The sequence below is a fragment of the Struthio camelus genome, chromosome 1 (genome assembly GCF_040807025.1).
Source record: "Struthio camelus isolate bStrCam1 chromosome 1, bStrCam1.hap1, whole genome shotgun sequence".
Lineage (NCBI taxonomy): Eukaryota > Metazoa > Chordata > Aves > Struthioniformes > Struthionidae > Struthio > Struthio camelus.
In genome coordinates this window covers 190,232,723-190,244,859 of record NC_090942.1, presented here as the reverse complement: position 1 = coordinate 190,244,859, position 12,137 = coordinate 190,232,723, and the positions used below count along the sequence as shown (strand labels likewise).

Sequence of the window (12,137 nt, the reverse complement as noted above, 5' to 3'; positions counted from 1 at the left end):
ATCTCAGTCATACATCTTCTTACAATGTGACTTAGAATAAAGTAGATTTAAAGACTGTATTTTTAAATCAAGTTTGTTCTTTTTCTTTTTTTCCCTGAGGAAAGTATCATGCAGATGTTTTAGAGATCAGAGCCTTATTTCCAGTGCAGAAATAACCATTCTGGCTCAAAATGCTGTCCTTACCCTGCCTCCTGTCTGTACGCACTGTCTAGCCCGCACACAACTGTCTGGTATTTTGTGCTAGAGCTTGCTGACCCAGCCATCACTGGAAATCTATAGGTTCTTGTAACACCCAAGGTGTTTGTGAAGTATTTCTTCTGAAGAAGAAACATTAACGGAAGCACTTTTGACTCCAGCTACTCATCTCAACCCTAAGATACCCTGCCAGCTGCTCTGGTGCAAGTATTTCTGTAGTTGTGTAAAGAATAGGATCAGGAAACAGATTTATTTTTTCATTTTTTTTCTTTTTAACTTGGACAGATTATTTCTTACCACAGGCATGGCTGAGGGTAAGAAAAGTTTGCAGAAGAATGCAGGAAAGGGAGGAAAGGGATATGGAAGCCAACATGATGGCTCAAAGAAACAATCATCAAAATACTTCCTAAACAAAGTAGTGTGGATTTTCTGAGGGACTTCATATCTTCTGCATTTAAACACTATACATATGCCATAGTGCTGTTGGCAAAGGAAAAGCAATTTTGTAATAAATCAAAATAAGGTGACCTTAATAAAGGTCACCAATTCCAGGAAAAAAACAGATTTTCTTCCCCTTCCAATTCATGTTGGATATCCACCTACATCTAAATACATCTAAATAAACAGTATGAATTTCAAACCTTTACCTGAAATGATCTTTGCAGAAGTCTGAGTATTTCTCTTTGCAAACTTCTAGTCAAGTTTGTATAAGGATTTTTTTTTTTTTTGCGCATCCTCTCAGAACAGGCTCATGTTTTTTCTATGACTCATTTACCCTATATGGAAAAACTCTTCTAATTTTTACAACACCTTCAATGTTCAGAAGCTTTAAAAATTAAATTGAAATATTTCAGTCTAATTGAAGAGGATGTATGAAAGTAGAAGCTTATGTTTCAGAGAAATGTCATACTTCATTTGTTTGTATTTGTGGAGTGCCAAACACATCATATGCTATGTATACACAGACTATAACTGCGTTTGGAAATGGCTTATGAGACTAATTTCTTGCTTTTATTATCTGTAACTTGCATATGTACTTGCAAACACAGCAGTTCAGCTGCACAAATGGCTGCTGTTTTTTTTTAAAGTATAGCTCTTAGGACTGGGCTACAAGAGACCCTGCCTCCCTATTTTCCAGAGCTGACCTCTACTTGTACGTACAGAGTCTTCAATATAACTCTCCTATGCATGCAGTTTTTCCATATGGCACAGATGCCTTAGTGATGGCCACATTACGAAGGCACATATATGTCACTTGCAGGTGCAGGAGGAATCTATTTTGTTTAAGACATGACCTCAGTTTATGTGTCTGTAGTTGCTTGAGTGCAAATATTTTGCAGTGCCATCATTTCAGCAAAACAAGTGCTTTAAGAATTAATTCCAATACAGAATTCTTACTGCTGTTTGATATTCAGTGAATGCCAACTGGTTTTGTAGAAACTTTCCACATGCAAAGCTATAGAGACACGGTAGGATGCCATTAAGATACTCCTTTGAAAAAGCATGCCCTGGTATATGGTTGCTGGGTTTGGGTTTAGCTTCTGGTTTTGTTTATTTTTAGTTCATTGAAATATTTATTTGCTGAAAGCTTTTTGTCTCTGGATGGAGGCTCCAAAGGCAGCAGTAACATGACAAAGATGTATCTGAAATATAACAGTGAAGGTTTTAGGATCTTAATCATACTTTTGTTTCTCGAAGTCTCTGTCAGGCTGATTTCTGGCTTAAGAGCAGCTTGTTAAACTGGAAGTGAGCAAGCTAGTGATATGTGTAGGAAAAATGTTTTGAAAAATAATGACCCTTCCTTCCATCAAGGGCATCTCCCTGCTCATTACTGTGATGGTGTGGAGTCACAGAATCCCTCAGGTTTCCTCGCTGATTCTTGCAGATCAGATAGCCAGAAAACCTCTTCTCGTCTCCGGCAGAACCTACTGTATATGAACGCAGGCATAGCGAGACTCCCATATATATCCCCTCCAGGCTTAATTAATGCAACACACAACAACTAGAAGTAAAAGTGGAGGCCGGCAAGAAGCTTCAGCAAATCTCAAGCCCAACAGTTTATCTAGTAAGAGACAGAAGCCTATGGGAACTCTTACAAGCACTGCTCGTTCCTCTAGCCCATAGTCTGAAAAGGAACGTTATTTCCAAATCCTAGCTTTGCTCTTTTCTACTCTAAATAGTTTAGAACAGCGGTTCTCAACCTTAATTGTACTGTTAACCTCTTCCAACCACAAAAATTGTTTTGTGGCCCCAGTCCTATCAGATTATTTTTAAGAAGTACAAACATGGCAAATGCTTGTACTCCTGCTGGAAGCATCCTGTAGCTGTATTTAGAGTCATGGATCTTAGTTTAAGAAAAAGGTAGTTCAGTCTAAAAGACCACTTCCCTCTCTGCATAAAATCGATCTACTAACACCATCACTGTGTAAATTTTTCTGGGTCAAGGACAAGACTGTATCATTGACTGTAAGCAGCCAATATCAAATAAATCAGAATGAGCCCATCACATATTTACAAGAAAGAATAAAGCTAAAGGAAAAAAAAAGAGGCAGAAAGTCTGTACTGACTCATTTCAGCACCTTTCAGCAGTGCCTCCAGCCCAGGAAAAGTGAAAAAGTGGCTGGTGTTCCTTATCTAGAAGGGACTTCTCTGGAGTCTTGTCCATGTAGTGAATCCATGTTGGCACAAAAGAATCCATGATATAGAGTTACTCATAACAGCATCTGAATAATATCTTAAACAATAACCAGAATTCATATTTCATGTGTAGATTCCTCAAATCATTGCACTGAACAGGAGCTTTTGCCAGCTGTTGCAGTGCTTTGAACGTTATTCCTGCCTCCTTTAGTTGTGGTCTTTTCCTCCAGTGACAACGTAAAAAAAAAGCCTAAGTTTTGCTTTCCTTTTCTCCTTATGATCAGCTCTGGGTATAGATTCAATTCTTGCTACTGTTGCCATAGTAAAAAAAGCATAATAATGAAAGTCGTTTTTGTGAATATATCCAGCATTTGCAGTCCTGATAAAAGTGTTCTCCTCCAGGCTGTTGTTTTCTCTGGACTTACTGCTGCTGCTGCTTCTCAGGCAGACTTCATGGTCTTAGTACTAAAATGGCTCTTTGCTAAGGGAGTTATTCACAAAGGTGAAAGAAGCATAACTGTTATTCTAGTCACACGCAAGTGCACTTCATTCCTGGTATCTGTTAGAAGTTCTTTGCTCCTGTTATCAGTGGTCTCATGTCTAGGTATATGGAGGATGTAATATTGTGTATTAGAGATGTAGTTTGGCGGGGGAGTGAATGAATTTATTTGCATGGTATCTTAGGTCCATATAGAATACTCAAATATGTCACCTCTTGGCAAATGGGCGAATATTAACTAGATCATAGTCTTTTGCTTTCTTCTTCTTTTTTTTTTTTTTGGGGGGGGAGGGTACTGGGCTGCAGAAACACCACTGAAATCAACTGGTTTATATCACTTTGTCCCATTTTATGGCCAAGTCATGCTGAGGCTATATAGCGTTGAAACCAGGCTACACTGATATTAAAAAAAAAATCTGTGTTTGTGTGGTACAGTTCTTTATTATATTGTAATGGGCAAATTACTGCTGTTTTTATTTTTGTTAGGATCAGCAGTAATTTAAGCTCTGTTGTAGCTGCTTCATACTAATATTCAAGTGGTTTTGTGCTCTGAAATATTATAATATTCCTTACCTTTTTTCCCTCCTTTCTATGCAGTCTCTCTCAACGAGCTGGCCTGCTGCTGCTCTAGGGTTAGGTGGCCTGTTGTCATCTCCTGGTTTCAGTGCTAGCCCCTTCATGCCAAAACTGCATATATTTAGCATGCATTTTGGGCACACATTTCTAGGGCATTTTCTTCCAGCTCTGTGCTCTGCTGCCTCCTGGACGCTTTCAGCTGGACATAGGTTAGCAGGAAGTGATTGTTTCCCTCTATTCAGCACGTGTGAGAGCACATCTGGATAACTGTGTCTAGTTTTGGGCTATCCAATACAAGAAACACATGGAGATACTGGAGCTAGTTCAGTGGAGGCCCACCCAGATGTGTAGGGGGCTGGAGCACAGGATATATGAAGGGAGGGTGAGAGAGCTGAGGTTGTTCATTCTGGAGAAGAGAAGGTCAATGGGGGATGCTACTGCTGTCTTCAACTGCCTAATGGGAGGCTATAGAGAAGACAAAGCCAGACTCTTTTCAAAGGTGGATGATGACAGGACAAGAAGCAACAGATATGATTTGGAATGTATGACATTCTAATTATATGTTAGGGGGAAAAAAATTCACCATGAGGGTAGTCAAATACTGATACCCAGAGAGGCTGTGAAATCTGTATCCTCAAAGCTATTCAAAATGTGGCTGGACAAGGCTTAAAGTGGGTAGCTTTGGGTTGGGCCTCAAGGGGTCCCTTCTAACCTAAATTATTATATGGTTCTATGATAATCTTATCCCATGAGAGAGAGAGTAGAATATCTGGGAAGCTTTGGAGGTTTGGTAGGGAAGCTTTGGGATAGGATTTTGAGGGGATAGCTGAGGCAATAGCTGAATGAAATTCCCCTCCAGAATTTCATATGCAGTAGTATTGAAACAGAGAAGAGAAAAGCCACTTACAAGAAGGCCAAGGACATAAAGCAGAAGTCTAGACTCCATTTTATTTTTGGAGGACTTGGCAGGAACTGGGCACAGAATACCACTGCCGACCTGCAGTTTATCTAGGATGCAGCTAATAGACAAAGGATGTGGAGGACTGGAAGACTGATGTTCCCCTGCTTGGGCTGCAGTAAGCAGTATCCTGAATGAGGTGCACAGATAGGCAGGGATGCTCAGCTGCTGTTGCCCCCTCCTTCCCCTGCCTGCCTGCCTGCATGCCTTGGGTCTCTGGGAACACCCAGGCTGCTGGCAGCATAGCAAGGAGCAGTGAGTATCATTGCCTTAGCCTTTATTAAAAGTTGCTAGCACTACATGCTCTGACATGTACCTGGCATTTACTGTTTTTTCTCTGAGGTGCATGCTATCATCTCAGAGGGATGTAAGCCAATTTCCACATCCTGCCCTTTTCCAAATCTTATTCTTCCTCTTCCTCTCCCACTTGTTCAAAATCTAGCCATACTCAGCAAGGATAAAAGCACTGACCTACAGAGCTCATGACAGCCAGGTACAGTCCCCTAGCCCCCTTTTTTTCCTGCTTCTCTCATCCATTTTTGTAACTGAGGCAGCTCCTGCTTGCTCTTTCTGATGCTCAGAAAGGTAACCATGCTTCTCCTGTCCCAGTGCAGAAACTCTTTGCCCCCAGCCATCAGTTATGCAAGGAGTTCATGTGCCAGCTGCACCAGATTTGGAAAAGAGTGACTTGACACATAAATGTGTGCAGTGAGAGCCAGCTATTCCATAATTCAGTTTTCAAGTATATAACGTGTTTTGATCAAGCAAGCAATTAATTCAGTTCACCGTTTCAAGTCTGTTATGAGCAGTAATCTCAGTAACACACTCTCAGCAATAAAAATCCTAGGAAGCCCTTATTTATCAGTATAAATCTTACTGAGGCATCTTCTGATCAGTAAAACCAGTAGTTCTTTTGCTGTCTGGTCAGGTGCCCTCCATGTCACAACTGCCTGGGGAAGTGCAAAAAAAGCATTAGACTGCCCTTGTGAGCAGTCACCTCCCTTGCCATACAGCAGACTACCCCCAAATTGCTGTACGTTGATACCTTTGCTCCACGGCCACTTGCTCATGACAGACAGGTTCCTATACTGAGGAATCACAGAGAAATCAGGCATAGAGAGGAATCAAAACCTGCATTGCCGTGCACAGTAAACATGCAGCTGACCACCTGCTATACATGCTGGAGGACCTATAGGGGAGTCTCCCACTTTGCATTCTGAAAGTCAGTAGGAGAAAAAGAGGAAAAAAGACCTGTGATGTGTGAAGTCTTCCAAGACTGGAAGCAGGCTTTGTTCCTGGTACTGCATAGTTGTAGATGAAAAAATATATGTATTTTCTGCCATGAAAACCTGAATAATGAACAGTATCCCTGTTTTCCTTGCCTTTTGGCAATCGTACCTGAAGGTGCCAGACCCTTCGGGGTGCCAATGTTCAATATTTTCCATCTTTGACAAAGTTGAATATGAAAAAGGTTTGATGTTCTGGAAGACTCTGGAAATGAAGGGAGGCAGGAAAATTATTTTCTTCAGGATTTTTTCCAGAAAAGTAAAGAGGACAGTGATGGGACATTCCCTTTATTGTCAGGATACTGATGAATAAAGATATATGAGGACCAAGAGTCTAGAGGCAAAGGGATTTGAAATGATGGATTGTAGCACTGCTGTGTGAGTTAAAGGTAGGTAACAGACAGATGGATATGGTCCATGCAGACTCCTCCTAAGCCAATCACTCCTCTTTTTCTGGCTGAGCCCTATGCATGAAGCCTTGAGTTTCCACAGGCTTTGGTGAACGTCTCCAGAAGGGAGCAAATCTCTGCAACACCTCCTTCAAGCCCAGGGGAACAGCAGCCCAGGCAGTCAAGTGTCCCTGCACGATCCATGCCAAGTGCAGGCTCACTGGAGGACCGGGAACTGTGGGGGCAGAAATGACAGGTTGCCAAGCTGGTCACGCTGATTGAGGCAGTTTTGGCAAGGAGCCACAGGTTAAACCTTGTGAACTTTTGTCAAACAACAAACCTTTTGTAGTTTATGTAGTTCTTAAGCATTTGTACTATTAAAAAAGTAAGTCTTTTTGTTAATTTTGAAAGCTGTTTACATGCACCTCATACATTGCCCTGTACATACTCTTCCTGCACAATGAAAAAGCTATCATCTACTGCTTTTAAAATGTACTGTAAGCTGTAAGACTTGCATAACAAATGCTACATTAAGATAATCAACCTCTTCAGAACAGTAGGTCATGGCATTGTAACTGCCTGTTCATGAAAGCACAAGTTCCTCAGCTTTAGAAACCCATGAAAATACACAAATCACTCAAAACAAACCCACAGAGAAATAATCTCCCCTTCCCCACTGCTGCCCTGCTGTGGGAAAGGCCTTCCGCTACCGCTGATTTTCCCCCAGAGTGAAATCACATCCGCCATTCTATGCAAAATTAATAAAGGTATACGGAGCATGTTGAGCAAACACTGACATATCCCCAATGGTGAATTTACATCCCACCATTCTGTTTAAAATTAATAAAGGTAGATGGAGCACTCAAAACCAACACCAGAGAGTATAAAACCCCCACACATAGAGCCCATGAAGACCTGGCACTGGGAAGAAGCTGCTGTGCTGCAGTAAGCAACTCTAAGTGTTAGGCAAAACACACACTGAAAGTACAGTTTGCCTTTCCTAGTCAGGTTCGGGAGGGCTCCCTGACAAAGTGCCCTGTGAATTTGTCGTTTGGGAGGGGACGTCTCGTGGGCTATTCATTGTGTCCGCAGCTTTCCTGCGCCATTAAGTTCTCTTTCCCTTGTTCCTGCAGATGATATGCAGAATAAAACATACTGTTATAATTTGAGGCTTGCTCTGCTGCATCTTGCCTTCCACTTACCTCCTTCCCTTCAGTCTCCCAAAGGCACACTCCACTGTCATTTCCTCATGCTTATGAGATTGTAAAAATTGTCTATGATCTGGAAAAGGCTTCATCAGCCATGGCAGAAGACAAGCAACTGCCAGAATAAGAGAATGCAGATACCGGTAACGTCCAGAGTGTTAGCCCCCTTCAGCAGGTAGCTCTGTTTGAATACAGAAAATAAATAAGAATTTGTGAAAATTACCTTTGGTAAACCTACCTGAATGGTTAGCCATCTCTCAGCACCTCTACTTACAAACATGGGAGGCCTGACATGGAGATGAAGTAGCAGGAAAATGGGCTTTAGTGGTTTGTTCTGCAGCAAATGCAAAATCCTTTACGCTCTAAGTGGTCAATAACCTCTTCCTGACTGACAAATGTTACATCTATACACTTCAGAGTCATGCAGACCTCCCCTGCAAGTGCCAGCCATTGATCTGGCTGCAGAAACTTTTCACAGCTGATCAGGAGCAGTTGGAAACTGTCAGTTTTTTAAACAGTTATGGCCACGCATTTCTGAAGAGATAAGAGATTTCTCGTATTGCACACTGGCTCCAGGTTAAGCTTTCCTTTATCACTCTGATGTTCTGCAGACACTGCCGGTTACCCCCAGGTTTGCAATGCTGGCGTCTCCCACCAGTTAATGCTTATTTTATGAGCCCAGAAATGATGCTGCACAGAGTGGAGCTGTGCCAAGAAGAGTTGTTCCTGCTTGTCTTCATCCTTGTCTTTTTTTCTGTCTGCAGCTGAAGCGGGGGGGGGGGGGGGGAAATGCTGTAGCTGTGGCAAGGAAAAGCAGCCCGATGCTTTTGTAGCATGATAGCTGGTGTGCAAATTTACAACTGCCTAGAAGCAATGTGTCATCTGTGTATCTTAGGCTGCTTGTATACCGACTCTTCACATTGCTGCTGAAAGGAACAGTGAACCAATCTGTGATCGTCTGTTAGAAGTCTGAATATGGTACTGACCGTTCCGGAAGTGGAGTATAATTTGGGAATGGCTTGCAAAGACTTTGGGAATTTTTCAAGTTTGACTCCCCAGGTGTGGAACAAGGTGGCCTGAAATCTGCCGCTGAGTGTCCTGTTGTGACTCTGTGGGCCATGGGTATGTGGCCAAGCTGCTAAGCCGCATATTTCAGAAGCGTATTTCATAAGCAATGTCTTATAGTCAACCGAAGGGAGAAATGTGTGTTTGGATGCAGCTCCTGGGCTGGGTAGAATGAAGCAATTGCAACAAAACATCTTCCTTCCAAGAATATCCCTTCCTATAGGCTAGTCTTTAGTCATCTTCATAACCTTTGTCATCCCCTCCTCCCTGGGGAGTCTTCTGTGTGACCTTTGCTATTCTACCAAGGCGTCTCATAAATTATTATTCTTTTAAATGGCACTTAGGCTGTCATAGTGGTTGCTAGCCTTGAAGATTTGCAGTCTACCCTGTAATTTTGAGATGAAAAAAAATTGGTTAAGTGACAGAAGAAATATTGTACTTCACGATAAAACTACTTTTGTGTTTCGTTTTCTGCTCAAGTCATTCATAACCCTGTCACTAACCTCATTCAGGTCAAGGGCTTGAGGCAGAGAAGGGGCATAATATTTTCGGTCAGACTGATGCATCTGAATATTACAAACATCTGTAATTTTGAAACTGAAATTGAGTATTGTGTTAAAACCTCAGGCAAATAATATTAAGGCATAATAGATTACCGAAGTTTGCATTGCACTGGCAATTCAAACCCAGGCTCTTTTGACTCATTATTCCAGATGTTAATGAACCTGCTAACAAGAAAGAAGCTGCTCTTTATGGCTGCAGATTGGATCCCAGGAAATTTCATAGGAAATTCTGCAGGCCAAGTAGTTGAAATAATAAAAAAAAAATTAATCAGGCACACATTAAATGTGAAGTGTGGAAAAAAACATCTGCAGCACTCAGTGGATGTCTGGGTAACATACTTGCAGGGCTGTTTTGCCAGCTTACATCTGGAGTGGTTCATCAGAACAGAACAGATGCTAGTGTGAAATGGGTCATCATAGCAGCAGGGCATTAGAACAGAGAAATTTCTTTTTGTCTTGCAGTAGCAGCTATTCCTTTTTATTCACACCAATTATGAAAATGTTAGCCAAGTCTGAAATACGAATGCGTGTATTGTGACAAGCCAATACTCTTAAAGGGCATTGATGTAAAAGCTCACCTAATGAGGAAGCTTCAGAAAAGTAGTCCTTTTCCAGTGTAGATCGAGCACCCTTTAACAGTCTATTCTTTGTTAAGATTGTGATTTCTCTGTAAAGATTATGATTTCTTTTTCCTTCTTTATTTTTTGTATGTTAGTAGAGATGTAACTGAGTGCCTTCTTGGTGGCAAATGCCCAGAAGCAGAGATGCTAATTCATAGGAGCTTCATCAGTCATTTCAAAGGAGAGGTCACACAGATAAGAAAAATGAACAGTACGCAGTATCTGAAGCAGTGACATTCAATGAGTCCTTGTCACTAGCAGCCATTAGCATGCAAGCCTGCTGTTATGTTTCAGTGCTTTATGTGCTTTTCTTGACCAGGCAGGGAGCCTTCGGAGCATTGTAGCAGTTAATACCATACAAGTTATTGTTTCTTTCTTGAATGCCTTATATTTTTAGTATCATTTAGATGCTTCTCTGTCCCCTTGTGCATCTAAAATTTTAAAGAGAATCAAAGAATGCATAATTTATATCTGTCCCAGAGGTAATGGAGTGACTCAATGATATCTGTGAAGGGGATGATTTTAAATTTCATGTCTTATGCAAGAGGTGATTTTTATATGAAAACTGCAAAAATTGGCCTTGGGGATACCCAGATAATTATCCTTACAACAACGGGTGTGGATTCCAGGGGGATTGTAGCGAAAAGCTACAGTGTATTGGATTTACCCTTGTGTATCATAGTTGTCATAATCAAAAACATAGCAACTGATGCATCCTGGGGAATAGAACTTGTTTTTTGACTTTGAATAGCACACGCAGGAGGTGTGAAACGGCAGGTTTGCCTTGACTCTGTTGAAGAATTCATGCAAGATGTAAGGCATTTGTTTACTGCTGAAATTCTTTCCTTCAGTTAAAAGAAAAAAACAATTGTTTGCTGATGTTGGGCAGAACCCATCAGTACATGCTTTATCACACAGCACAGTTCCACTAGACTATTTCTGGTTTCGTTTACCGAAAGCCTAGAAGTGCCATGGCTAGAAATAAATGTCTGCCTCTTTGATATGCTATACGTTTGAAAATGCACTTTAAGGTCTGTGTTACAGACAGTTCAAAGAGAATATAAATTGGTGCAACATTCTTTTTTTTTCCTCTTTTCCCAATCTAGTCCTATATATTTATTTCATTTTTATCGAGACTATTTTCAATAACATGTTTTTTAAAAAAAACCTTACCATTTTGTATTTTATTTAACTCGGACTTTGTTATATTTAAATAATTGTTATGATCTTACTGCTTGCATAGTTTAAAATGTTTAACATCCTCTAAACCAATTCTGCACTGACTTTTAGCGCTGCATATCCAAGCAGACAGCTGATCTTATTTTCGCTTCCTTCAGAAACTCTCTAGTGTTAATTTCTCTTTCTACTTCTTATAGGATTGGCCATGAGAAATTATAACACTCCATTGGAAATACAGTGATGAGGCTACAGAGAAGTTACCTACTTTTGTAAAGGTCTGTAAATTCCATTGCATCCTGACTATTTTAGCATGTAGATTCCTGTGCCTATTTGTTATCTTTTATATCTTGAATGCATGAAACGAAAGTAAAATCTATTTTTATTCTCAAGCCAACGTTAGGAAAATTAGTTTAATTTCTTGCAAAATATTTAGGGCATAACTCTGTTCTGTTGCTGTTATACACATGGAGAGTAACCCATTCGTCTTTCCTCTGAAGTGAAATATTGAAGTTTATAGAGTTGAACTGCAGAGAAGAAGTGGGCCTGTAAGTCATTTTTACCTCATCACTATGTCTTTCAGCATTACCTAAAAAGGCCCTGCAATCGATTGCTCCCACCCATGTCACTAATTTGTGATCGGCTGCCCCACAGCTGCAGCCGTGGATGTTTCTAGAAGGACGGATAGCAAAGGGTTGGCAGAATTAGCAAGACTTTCGGGTCAGGAGGAGCTCAGGTTCCTGGAAAGTTTAAGGAAAAAAAAAGTTGATATTTAAAAGCCTGTAAAAAGAACAGAATAATAATGGCTTGACTCCTGTACTGTCAGCATGGCAAGGAATGCTGAGGCAACTACAGCTAATGTTATATCCTTGTCAGCTATAACGAGAGTGCTATAAAGCGCTGTGGCCTGAGATCACAATGATTTAGAGAGTAGAAAACACATCTCTGCATTTCAATATGTTTTGCTA

The 12,137-nt window shown here is 40.8% G+C and overlaps 1 protein-coding gene across 11 annotated transcripts in view; it reads left to right on the top strand.

The window, feature by feature from the left end:
- ENOX1 (ecto-NOX disulfide-thiol exchanger 1) overlaps nt 1–12,137 on the top strand; it is a 374,358-nt gene that overhangs the window by 104,668 nt on the left and 257,553 nt on the right. For all 11 annotated transcript variants that reach the window (XM_068929740.1, XM_068929749.1, XM_068929750.1 and 8 more), the window contains one exon: nt 11,370–11,447. The gene's annotated coding sequence lies outside the window, so the exon portion shown is untranslated. The remainder of the gene's footprint in view (nt 1–11,369; nt 11,448–12,137) is intronic.